Source organism: Sminthopsis crassicaudata, chromosome 2 (genome assembly GCF_048593235.1).
Source record: "Sminthopsis crassicaudata isolate SCR6 chromosome 2, ASM4859323v1, whole genome shotgun sequence".
Classification (NCBI taxonomy): domain Eukaryota; kingdom Metazoa; phylum Chordata; class Mammalia; order Dasyuromorphia; family Dasyuridae; genus Sminthopsis; species Sminthopsis crassicaudata.
This window is the reverse complement of record NC_133618.1, coordinates 433,035,041-433,048,284: the sequence shown is the minus strand read 5'-3', so window position 1 is coordinate 433,048,284 and position 13,244 is coordinate 433,035,041. Positions and strand designations below refer to the sequence as shown.

General features: G+C 38.3%; 1 protein-coding gene and 1 long non-coding RNA gene across 10 annotated transcripts in view; one reads left to right on the top strand and one right to left on the bottom strand.

Moving 5' to 3' along the window:
- The window catches only part of HRH2 (histamine receptor H2), a 53,073-nt gene extending 41,959 nt beyond the window's left edge, over positions 1 to 11,114 (bottom strand). For 7 of the 9 annotated variants that reach the window (XR_012486701.1, XR_012486705.1, XR_012486703.1 and 4 more), the window contains exon 1: positions 10,782 to 11,114. The gene's annotated coding sequence lies outside the window, so the exon portion shown is untranslated. The remainder of the gene's footprint in view (positions 1 to 10,781) is intronic. The other 2 variants (XR_012486702.1, XM_074292161.1) reach the window with 2 other exon arrangements.
- Positions 1 to 13,244, top strand: part of LOC141557066 (uncharacterized) — a 145,002-nt gene that overhangs the window by 19,155 nt on the left and 112,603 nt on the right. The gene's annotated exons all lie outside the window — the stretch shown is intronic.

Below are 13,244 nucleotides of genomic sequence, written 5' to 3'. Positions count from 1 at the left end.
CCTGAGTCTTTTATCCCATGATCCACTTGTCTTTGTGATTATAAGCTTTTCTCTCTGATTATTCCCTCGCACTTCCTTCTCACCTTTTTTTTTTTTTTTTTTTTTTTTTTTTTTGGTCTTCATTATATCCCCTCCCTGAAATGGTCCTTACAATCCCCTTTTCTTCTTTCTGTTTCCCTTCTTCCTCTATGACATCTCTCTCTTTAATCTTTTCTCTCTCTCTTAGATCTTGTTTTCCCTTTCTATAACTATCTTCTCTCTGTTAAACCATCTCCCCTTTGTTATTTCTAATATTTTTATCTCTAAGATCAGGCTCTCCTTTCTCTCATCTTCTCTTTCTGGGGCCACCTTCTTCTTGTTTTCTATCATGTTACCTCCTACCTGATACTCTTGCCCTCTGTGACCATAGCTACCTCTGGTTATTATTATTCCTTCTTTCTTGTTCTTGAGTCTCTTTCTCTCTGTAGCCACCTCTTCCCTTTGGGATCCCCACCCTTCTTTCCCTCTGATCTTTTTCTCTCTCTTTTTTCTGTGGCATCAGTCTTTGTTTTTTCCTCTGGCTGTGACCATCCTCTCCCCATTTCTATTCACTTTTTCCCATATTTACCCTCTCTCCCATCTTCCTCTCTGTTTCTCTTCCCCCTCTATGACTACTTTCCTCCCTTTTCTCAGGACAATTATTTCTTATTCAAACAAAATCACATCTGGCCTCTGTTAAGTGTGTGCTTGGCATTCTAACATATACACCCTAGATGGAAAGCCTCTTGGTCAATCCAGCACAATGTGCTTCTCTCCAGATGGAGATCCTGGGCTCCTATCTTCTCTAGCAGCTGCAAGAACTTGCCCAGAAGCAAATGTAGATGAGAAGTGATGGGAAATGAATCACTTCCTTCTCTATCACTGGCCAGACAGAATGGGCACAGTGCAGGCCATCCCCATGCTCAGAATATCCACCTTCCTCCCCTCTACCTCTTGAAACTCCTTGCTCCATCCAAGGACCTTGCTCATATGCCATCTCCTTCAGGAGGATTTTCCAGATTTTAAAAATTATCATTCTTCCTCCCCTCTTTCCAAATCAACTTGTATTTATTTTGTATGTCTCTTATTTATCTGTGTATATTATGTTCCCCAGTAGAATGTATACTCCTTGAAGATAAGGACTGACTGACTTTTGCAACAGTAACAACAGTGCCTAGCACAGTGCTGACACATAGTAAGAGCTCAACAAATGCCATATGACACAACCATGACAGTTTCTCTTTCCTAGGTCTTTGTGCCTCTCCTGATTCTCTACCTATCTTAATTTCCCTTGCTGCAACATCATCTGTTTCTATCCTTTTCTCTTGGTGATCTCATCAATTCCAATGGGTTCATGATCATCTCCATGAACATGATTCCCAGATGTGTATATCCAGCTCTAGTCTCTCTCCTGATCTCCAGTCTTACACCACCAACTGCTTATTGTATATCTCCAAATGCATGTGCCAGAGGCACTTCAAATCCAGTATGACCATAACCAAATTCATTTGTCTCTCCTCCTAATTTTCCAATTTATGCTAAAGGCACCAGTAACTTTAGACTCACCCAGGCTCTCAACCTCCACATCAGAGAGAAGCTCCCCACTTTTCCTCCTTCCTTTTAGCTCTTTTCAAGATTTATCTCAAGTACTGCCTATGAGAGGCTTTTCTTGACTTTTTCATTTGTTCTTGATTCTGAAGTCACCTAGTATGCATTAAGCACATATTTCATGTTTATCCATGTACTTGATTTGTTTCCCCAGTAGAATGGAAGCTCCTTGAAAGGTGGGATTGTTCTCACTTTTTATCTTCATTCCCCTTGAACTCACCAGAGTCCCCAGAACATATTAGGCAATTAATAAATGCTCATTGAATTGAATAGGGATTAGAAGGTGCTGAGAATCAGGTGATTTAAAAAACAATTTCTAGACATTGATTTAGTTGCTGGTATTCATTGAAGAATTGAACCATATCATTATTGACATCCTAAGGGAATTGTGGGAGTTTTGTGAACCAAACTGACTCCATTTTGAGGATTTTCCTATCAATTCCATCTACCTGCTAATCATAAGAATTGAATGACATCATGTTTTTACATTAAAAAATTTCTATCTGTTCACTCTTCCCCTTCCAAATTGCAAAGTGCCCAATCTTTTTGCAAATTAGAAATCGGATTACTTGATCTTGGATCCTGGTTTACACACTGTTGTCTTTTTTTAATACATAAAATCCTGTCCCCCTGTATTTAAGAGTCCAATGCCAGGCTAAAGAGGCCCAGTTCTGACTTGTTATGTAATTGGCATGCATATTTTAATAAATAGCTATGTTTGGAAGCTGAAACTTTTCTTTCCTTAGTTATTTTAGATTTCACTTGTTACAGTTTTGAAATGTTCTTCAAACCAGGACCTGCTAAAGATCTTAGCTTAAAAAGGCCAAGGTCCCCCACTGCATCTAGGGTCATCTCCAGTCATTCTGAGATATACTTTGTCACTAAACCCAGATTGCTCTGGAGGAGAAAGTGAGGCAGGTGACTTTATACAACCCTCCCTCACATCCAATTCACTTGCATGTCATGACATCACTTTTGTGATGTCATGGTCCTTTTCAAGGACGAAGGACAAACAACAGTAACAATTAAAAAACGAAAGGCTTAGAAAAAATGTAATGAGGTGTGGAGAGCAATAATAGCCAGATAATCACTCAGGTAGATTAATGAAATATAGAAATATGCACAATAAAGTCTTTAGAACATTGGGTAAACCTTTTCTGGAGGATTTCTGGTTAAACATAAGAGGGGTAACTAGCTAATAACTTCAACAGAGTGAGTGCCATCTTCAAGAAGATCACAGATTCATGAAGTTTTAAAATGTGTTCTTTTTTTTAGTTCTGACATTCAATGTTCTAATATTCTATGAATCAGCCAGGAGATAAGCTGCATGATGTCAGACTTGGCCTGAAGGCTTAAATTGACTGGCAAAACTCCCATTGAGTCTGAATTAAATTAAAATATAATTGAGAAGTATTTAACAAAATAAATAAAAATATTACAAAGATAATGTTAATTTCTAAGTCAATGTGCAGCAACACTACTCCTATAAGTTGATAAAGAGATTCAGGAAAACCAAGGTTCCAGTTCTACCTGTACAAAAATGCATACTGGTTGTGTGATTCTGGGTAAACCAGTTCAGTGCTTACAGTCCCCAATAGACTAATCTAAGATCCTAAGATTTGTAACTGCTCTGTATCAGCAAAGAGAGAGCCAAAGTATAGTTTTTCCCTGGGAATTGCCATATTTTTATTATTGTTGCTATTTTTCAGGAGAGGACAAAACAGATGGAAAAGGTGCCCAAAATTGTGCCAAATTAAGATATCTTGAATGAAATGGGAAAGTTTAACCTGGAGAAAAGAAAGGAAGATAAAATAGTTTCCTCTGCATATCTAAAGGAATTATTATAAGGAAGACAGTTGAGAAGAGTGAAATGACCCTACTTCAAATCCTGACTGTCCCTTTCTCCCTATGTAAATCTGGGCAAAATATTTAATCTCCTGGGGTTTCTTCACCTAGAGTGAGTGAGTGTGTGTGTGTGTGTGTGTGTGTGTGTGTGTGTGTGTGTGTTAGATCAAAGTTTCTTAAACTGTGGTTGCAACTCCATATGGGGTCACGTAACTGAATGTGTGTGGGGGGATCATAAAAATTTTGCAACAGTAAAAGTTAGCAAATGTTCTGTCAAGATTTAATTTTTATGTAAAATAAATAAACACATTAATGTTATTAGTATGCAAAATTGCTTTTGTCTGTAATAAATGGCAAAATATTAGATATGATAACATATTATTTTAAACTAAATTTCTTTATGATTTATTATGAGTAAATATTTGATTTGTAGACCTATCTTATGTACCTATATTCCCAGAGCCACTTAAAGATTTCTCAGGAGAAAAGGAGTCATGAGTGGAAAATTTTTAAGAGCCCCTGAATGAGATGATCTTCATGATATTTTTCAATTCTAAATTGATGATCTAATTAATGATCTAAATTTATGATCTTATTTTGTTGAGTTCTCAGGGGAGAACTAGATGGAAGTTGTAAGAAGTTAGATTTTGGCTTGATAGATGAGACCTTCCTATCAGAGCTGTCCAGTTAATTAATGGCTGTCAACAGAGTGACAACAGTCACTATCCCAGGGAAAAGCTGCATGATTGACCATTTATTGGGATACTGTAAGGAAACTTGCTGCTGTGGGGTTACAGCCATATTTTTATAGATTCATGTGATTAAACTGAGACCTGTTGAAGACCTTAGCTTAAAAAGCCCAAAGTCTAGGGCCATCTCCAGTTATCCTGTTCTGTATCAGGCCCCCAGACCCATATGGCTCTGGAGGGGAAAGTGAGGCAGGGGACTTTGCACAGCCCTCTTTCAAATACAATTCACTTGTATGTCACAGCATTGACCAAAGGACAAATAACAACAGTAGTAACAACAGTGACAACAGCATTCATAGAATTGTCAGGAGGGCTGTTAAATGGTGCTGGAGTGCATAGAGCTCTGGGTCTGATCAGCAAGACTGCTTTCTGAGTTCAAATCTGATCTCAGACACTTCCTTGTTGTGTGAACCTAGGCAAGTCACTTGCTCCTGTCTGCCTCAGTTTCCCCAATATGTAAAATGAATTGAAGAAGGAAATGGCAAACCATCCATTATCTCTGCTAAAAACCAAAACAAACCCCAAATGGGGCCATGAAAACAACTGAAAATGACTGAACAACAAAAAATTTCCTGGTTAGTAGAAGGTGACTTAGGACAAGAGTATCTAATTTGTGGCCCACAAGCCAGACACAAAATTCCTGAGTGCAGCCCAAATCAGATTATGAGTTGTAGGGAGCCTTAGAACATAGCACTAAGAATACAGAGGAACTTTGGTAGATAGGATACATGAATATTATGACTAATAGGGATCTTAGACCACAGAAAAAGATATGTCAGAATTGCAACTGAACTTGGAGTATAGAATTTTAGAAGTATAGGGTATGTTAGAATTTAGCTAATTCAGAATCCCATAGAAAACTGATCTCCAGTTTCTCATGGAGACATGAAATTTCCTGACTATATGATGTCAAGTGTTCTGATCTGAGATTTTTTAGTCATCTGCTAAAAATCTTCTAGGATAAGACCTCCTATATCTATTATTAAAGTGAACAATGTGTTTATTGAAGTAACTTTCATGGAACTCTCAGTCAGTTAATCCTAATCTTTCAGGCTTGGGGTGGGGTATCCGTTAAGCCTTTCCACCCTTTTCCAGCTGAAGAAATCTAACTTCCTGGTCAGACTTTCTGCATTTCTGAGTCTGTATGTAGGTCACCCTGAGGATAAGGGAAGCCTTAGAGGCTTAAAGGCCTTTGCCTTTTTCAGCCTCAGTCTCCTCATAAAGTAGTTTTTAGGATAAAATAAGGTAATATATGCCAAGTACTTTGCAAACTCATGAAAATCAGCTATTATTATTATTAGTAATAGTAATTAGCAGAGCAAGAACTCAAACCTGAGTTCTCTGACTCCCAAATCCACAATCTTTCTTTGGAGATTGAATAATTTTTCATTTACACAGGGAGACTTTGACCCTCTGGGGGATGGCCATGATGGATGGCTGAATGTCGGAGAGGCTCTAGGTCCAGTCCCCCATGGTATCCCTGGCAGAGCTTGGGGCCTTGAAGATATAGTAAAGTGGATTATATTTTCTCTTGTACTTTGAAGTTTGCAAAGACTTTTCTCAGCTTTAATAAGTACAAGCAGCAGGTAGTATAAAGATAATGATCTCTAGAGTTTGCATTTAAGGCCTCCCAAAATGTAAATCTCCTTTTCCTTCCTTCTTTTCTGCAAGGGAATTAAGGCAGGGAGATGGGAAGAGACCTAAAGAATGAGCTAGTCATTTACCTTCTCTGTTTCATCCTATTTGATCATCACAACAATCCTGGAAGTTAGATGCTAGTCTTACATCCATTTTATAGATGAAGAAATTGAGGCAGGTAGGAGTTTTGTGACTTGCCCACTGAGTAAATCTATGAGCCTGGTTTTTAGCTCAGGCCTTATTGAATCCAGATACTACCTACAATACCAGTGGGCATTGCACTGGAATTAGAATTTTCCTTTCCTGATGCAAAGTCCATAGCTAGCTCCTTTGTGCTTTCTCTCCAGTCCTTTTAGCTGAGAGCTGGAAAGGATGCCAAAGACTGGCCAGTTCAACCCTTTTGTTTTTATATAAGAACTGAGGGAGAGGAGAGAGATATTAACCTGCTCAAAGTCAAAGTCAGAATGATAAAATTCTAGAACTGAATTAGGTCCTTTATATGGCATCTCTTGCATTCTGTACCTGAGCAGGAATGCCAGACTTGAACTCATATACCTCCAGTGATAGAGAACTTGTTGTATCTAAGTGGTTCAGTTGGTAGAATGCCAGACCTAGAGTCAGGAAGTTCTCAATTCAAATTCAGCCTCAAGTCACTCAATTCCTGACTGTAGTAGTTTCTTCACTTATAAAATAAAGGTAATAATAGCATCTATTCACAGGATTATTTGAAAATCAAATGAGACTATACATATATACATATAAACATAAACTCTTGGCAAATTCTTTGTGTGAGATAAATGCTAATTATTAAATTATTATTATTAAATAAATTAAATTATTATTATTAAATAAATTATTATTAAATTAAATAAATTATCAAAAGTGTGAGATAAATGCTAATTATTATTTTTATTCATATCATAATAACGATGATGATGTCTCCAGGTAGTCTATTTTACTTTTGAACAATTCTAATTATTAGGAAGATTTTTCTTATGTCAAGTTGAAATTTGTCTGCTTTCAACTTCCTTCTCATTACACTTACTTTTTCCCTTTGGATCTAAAATAAATGTGTCCAATACTCCTAGGCATAAGAGGCATAAGAAGTATTCTCATAGGAACTATCAGGTAAAGGGTGATTTCTAGACAGCCACTAGTTCCCCTTGGGCAGATCCTGGACCATCGAGCTTTTATGGCTACCCTGGACTCTCTTGGTCATTTAGCTGAAGCTATATGGGTTATACCAACTTTTGGACACCAGCAATCTCTTTCCTCTCTGCTCTAATATCAGGTTTCTGGCTTGCTCAGCCACAGGTGCGTGTCATCCATGTCCAAGTTCTCAGTCCCATGTCAATTAGCTGAAGAGAGGACAACCTTTAAACTGTCTCATCTTGCCCACCTCTTCATTTTTCTTCAGAAATCATGTCTATTTCTTTGTTCTGCCCCTCTGAACTTCTTTTCCTTCAATATGGTTTTTCTGGAGCTTTGGATACTGTGTATGCATGTGTGTATGCATGTGTGTCTGTGTATCTATGTGTATGTCATCTGGGAGTTTATAGTCCTGTGATACACAAAAACATCATAAGACTAGAGTACATTGATTTAGAGATGGAAGGGACTTGAGGACAAATATGATCCCTTCACTTTACAGATCTGGACTCTGAGGCACAGAGAAGTTAATTGACTTGCTCAGGGTTATGCAATTACTGTGTCTGAGTTGGGAGTTGAAGCAAGGTATTTTGGACATCAGGTCTAAGGTCCCATCCATTAAATCATTGGTTGGGACTGGGGACCATGCCATGCAAAGGTCTGTTGAAGGAATTTAGAATATCTAAACTGGAGTAGAGAAAACTTTGGGGAGGGAATGATTATTATCTTCAAGTACAAGGAGTATTGAAGTTAAAGTCAAGGAGACAGAGGTTTAAGTCCTGAATCCCCTTCACCCATGGGCAAGTAACTTTCACCTCATTTTTTAATTTGTAAATGAGGGTGGTTGGATTAGATAGTCTCTAAGGTTCCTACCAATACTGACAATCTACAAAGTGTGTTCTAGAGTCCCTTTAATCTCTAACATTCTATGCTCTATGCTCTGTCCTATTTCAACCTTGACATTCCACATTTTTCTAAGCTTTCTAGACTTGCAATTTAATGTTCTATCTAAACCTGACATGCTGTATGCTTTAATTTCCCTGGATTCACTGGCAGGAATTTCCTCCTTTTAATAGAGTTAAATTCTTTTATAAATAGATAAATCCTGCTTCCTCTTGTATGTGAGGATAGGATAGGATGGGAATAGTTGGTCCTTCTCTTCCTTCCTCACAAACATTCTGCAGACTTCTGGTGGGTCAAGGCCAGGTAATTATCAACCTGAACATCATTGGTTGTCCTGGAAACATGGTACAATATTTGGGCACTGGACTTGGAGCAAAACACCTGGATTTGACTTTCAACTCTGTTACCTACTACTAACTGTGTGACTTTGGGGGAATTACTTTCACTCTGTGGCTCTCAGTTTCTCCATTTGTAAAATAAAGGAAGTAGGATTATAGGTGGTTTTCAAGGTCTCCAAAAGCTTTAATATTTTTCGACTCCTATTAATTAAAAGTAACCAGGAACACTTTAGAAAATGGGGCATAGTTAGCATTCAAGCAGACAAGAAGAGGCCAGGAGAACTTTAAGGAAGATATTTCCCAATGTCCTCAGGGAGTTTGGTAGACCAAGTAGGTCCACTTTAAATGACTCCTTGCTCCCTGTAACTCTTTTTTTTTTTTTTTTTTTTTTTTTTAATCTAAGTTCTCTAAAATCCTTAGTATCCCAGGAAACCTCAGCCACTGTACTGGTCTCACATGTCCTATATAATCCACCCTTCCTGAAAAGTGCCTTGCATTTTAAGTGGCAATTACATTTCACTTAGATTTTCAAGAAGCACTTCAAGCAGTGGTTCTGCTCTCTTTGCCTTTTTAGTAATTTCTGCTGGGAATGGATGGTTATTGTTATCATTTAAAAGATGAAATTGATATACAGGAGCTCTTTCCTGGTTAGATTGGTCAGATCCTGTGTATATCTTAGACTAACAGAATGTTTGAAAAGGAAGGGACTGGAGCTGGAACACCGAGACTAGATCAGAGCTGAGAAGGATATTAGGACACTTTAGAGTTTGGTGGGACTATTTTTCTTAAAGAAGGAATGTGATCTGTTAAAAGATGCACAGGGAATTAGTGGCAAAGACCAACACTAAAACCCAGATGCCCCAACTCCAAATTGCTTGGTAGGTAAGCCTAGCCTGGCTCTATTTGGTGATTTCAGTTTTATAGCAGGGTAGAAGAAATTGAGACTGGAAACTAAGAGACCTATTTATATGTCCCAACTTCTGCACTAACTTATTCTGTGACCTTGCTTTCTCATTTATATAGTGAGTTAAAATAGATTACCTTTCAGGTAACTTTCAGTTCTATAATAGTTTGCATGAAAGTGGGATGCCCTTCACACATGTATGCTTCTCTCTTTTTTCCCACCTTTGTCCACATCTGTTCCTTAGAAATATAAAAATGATATAGCTCCAAAGTGGGTAGGCAGGTAATAATTTTCCTGGGGCCCTCTTAGGGCTCAACTTTTGGGATCCCATAAATATAAATTCAGGGAAAAGGAGAGGAAATAAGCAGAGATTAGATTCCTGTTTTGATCAGAGACTTAATGTAAATTATAGAATTTTAGAGCTGGAAGAAAGCCTTAGAGATGATTTAGTTTAACCTCTTCCTGAAGCTAATACCTCCTTTTAGAGATATAAAATCTCTCACGACTTTAAACTTCTCAGACTTCATGATTCTAAGATTCATAATTTTAAAATCTCATGAATCTATGATTCCAAGAGATTGTCTTTATAAAATTCTAAGGTTTCATAGTTATAAGATTATATGATCTCAAAATTTGAAAACTATTTCTAAAATTCCGAGAATCTAAAATCCCAAAGTTTCATAAACCTAATATTCCAGTCTTCTAAAAATTTAAAGAATTATGAAAAATTACACAGAATCAGTAGTTATATCTAGAGAGATGCTGCTTATTACCTTCTGTACACAAAGCTTCTACATACATAGCCCCTACATCCACACCCTACTACCCCTACACAGGGGTCTCCAGCCTTGGACACACATAATCTTATTAGAAAATAGGAGTCACTGAGTTTCATATATTCAGTAGGCACCTTGGGGGAAGCTGTACTTCCCAACTCCAGAAGGTGTATATATATATATATATATATATATATATATATATATATATATATATATAGTTACATACGTGAATGTTTGACTTGCTAATGCCCAAATAAATGAATGGCTCTGAGATAAAGAGACTTGAATATAAGGTGGGGGGGTCAGACTGTTGCTGCTTTTCTGCCAAGAATCTGCCTATGCTGTGGGGGAAGCAGAGCAAGAGGTATTCCTAAAAGCCCAAATACTGATCCACCTTGAGAAACTGTGCATGAGAAGCCATAATAAAACTCCGTGGGTAGGAAAAAGATTTTTCTACCAGGGATGATGTGGCAGCATTTCAGAAGAAATGTGACTAATGAAATGCTGTGATAAACCCACTCAAATGATTCCAATTACTTTCCAAAAACTACCTCTATATTGACCTTCCTCTCCCCAATCTCTTTCAGCCTTCAGGTAACTTCTTTTCTTTCAGCTTCTTTTCCAGCTTCTTGGTCAGCTCTCTGCCAAGGGACTCCATCCCTCCCAAACCCCTTTCAGAGATCTAAGGCATTCAGACTCCTCCTCAAGTGGCCATTGATTTCTTTTCTACAACTCGTCCCATTTAGGTTTTATTCCTCTGCCTATATTGCACCTACTTCCTGCTCAGCACCAAAGAACATCCAAGTTGGGGGAGGGATATATAAAGACAATAAAGTGTACACTACTGTACCTGATGCAGTCAGCAGCTGGAGGATTTGCTGACAGGATAGCAGAGCCCCTGATTCTCAGTGCCTCTTGTGGTCTGTCTCTCTGGCTCAACTTCCTGCAGCACACGATTTAACGTCTTGGAGCTCTCCCAGACCCCAATATGATGGCAGTGGTTATAGTGAGTGACAGAGGTTTACTCCCTCCCTCTGCCTCCTCCCCCTCCTTTTTGCGTCTCTCTCTCTCTCTCTCTCTCTCTCTCTCTCTCTCTCTCTCTCTCTCTCTCTCTCTCTCTCTCCTTTTCCTTCTCCCTCTCCCTCTCTCTCTCTCTTCCTTCTTCTGCCACTTGCACACACACACACACACACACACACACAGGAAAGCAGCATGTATATGTGAGTCACAGTCAGAGTGGGAGGGATCAGATATTTGACTGCAGAGTAGTGGAGATGTTGAAAATATCCCCAGTGAACTTAGAATCAAAGAATGCCAGAGCTTTATGGAAACTTAAAGTCATGGCTAGAAAATACTAGAGGGGGACAGCAATTTAGAAAAGAGAACCCAGAATGTAAGAAGACTCCTAGAACACACAAGACAGAGCATCAAAGGTAATGGGACCTTAAGTCATTGAACCCAGAATACCACAGTAGGGAGGGACCTTAATAACACAGAACATAGGATTTTGTATTCCTGACTTTGCCAAGCCTGGTTTGTTTATTTGTCCATCAAGGTCCATGACAAACGCCACCTCATCCAGGAAGCCTTCCCCAATTCTCCTACCCTGAAGTATGCATCACATATCACTTTTATATACTCCTTTGTATTGGAGCTTTTAAGGTACTTTTAGACTGACAATTCCTGGAGGCCAGATACCATATCTCACTTATTTCTTTTTCCATGACAGACAGAGTTAGTTGTTGAGTTGAATTTGTATTCCCTTTATATGAAATTGGCAAAGTTTTCCAGAGATAGAGGTGGGTCCTAATCTAGAGCATCTGTGACCTTGAACATTAAGATGGTACCAACGTCACTTTCACCCTTGCCCCTAGACTATGTAATGACTAGTCCTTGGATAGCACTTCTCTGCAGCATTCATTCACTTAATAATCTCATCAACATCCATGGGTACAATTATTAATTCTATGCAGATAACTCCTCTAGTTCCACATTTCTAACTGGATGCCCTACAGGTATTTCAAACCCTGTCCAAAACAGAACTAATTATCTTTTCCTCCAAACCCACCTCTTTTAAACTCTTCTCTTTCTGTTGAGGATAGCATAATCCTTCAAGCTTCAAGTCATCCTTGACTGTTTATGGATCACCCCGTATATCCAGTCAATTGCCAAATCTCTACCTTCTCTCTATTCATTGGCCACCATCCCAGTTCAGTCCCTTATCACTTCTCACCTGCACAATGCAATAGCCTCCAATTGTCTTCCCTTCTTCGAATATTTCCCCCTTCCTATTCATTCTCCACATAGCCACCAAATTGATTTTCCTAAGGCACAGATCTGATCATGTCATCTCCTATTCATTAAATTCCAGTGGCTCCCTATTACCTCTAGGATCAGATATAAATTCCTTTGTTTGATTTTAATACTATTAGCAACTGGACCCCTTCTATCTTTCTAGTTGTCTCACTTATTATTTTCCCCTTGATCTATCCATACTGATTTCCTATTTCTTTTATGCAATTCTCTATTTCCTATGTCCTCAGACTGGTTGCCCCTTTCCCCACCCTATGCCTAGAATAATTTCCCTACTTGCATATACCTTCTAAGTTTCCTTGTCCAGAAATCAGTGGAAAAAGCCAGGATTTTTTTTTTTTTTTGTTCTTCCTGGCACATAGATATAGTTTAGTCAGGAATATGAGCAATGATCTTGCATACTTTGTTTATCACTGGTTATTGCTCAACTTTTCATCATAGTAAAAGATAATGTTAGAAGCAAAGTGGGATTCATGCTCTGGACTTTACATAGATTCCTGTGAGTTATTTTATTTTATTTTTTTTGCACAAACTCCCAAATAGGTTTTGGGTATAGAAAATCTCCACAACAATTTAAACTGGAATTACAGGAAATTTCTAATATTAAACAGATAGCTGTCTGGAATTAGGAATTCATACTAGACATAGGCAGTTAAAAGGACTAGACAGGGCAAAGTGGAGATGGTTGAGCAAGGGCAGACATTTATTTGTCTTAGCTTTCTTAAATTCTTCTCCAAACAACTTTAAAATAATGCAACAAAATGAATTCTGAAACAGCAGAACCAACAAAAAGATGGGGTAAAACAATTTTCCAGCTCCACAACAACTTAGAAGACTGACAGAAAAGGTCTGTCTCATTGGAGTGAGGGTGGAGCACAATCCAGTGCAGGTCACACTCAGCAAGCAGTCAAGTCAGAACTTCAATGCAAGCCAGTAGCAAGGTTTTGGGCCATTTTACAGTGGGTACATGCCACGAACATATCTTGGGGGTGCTTAATTG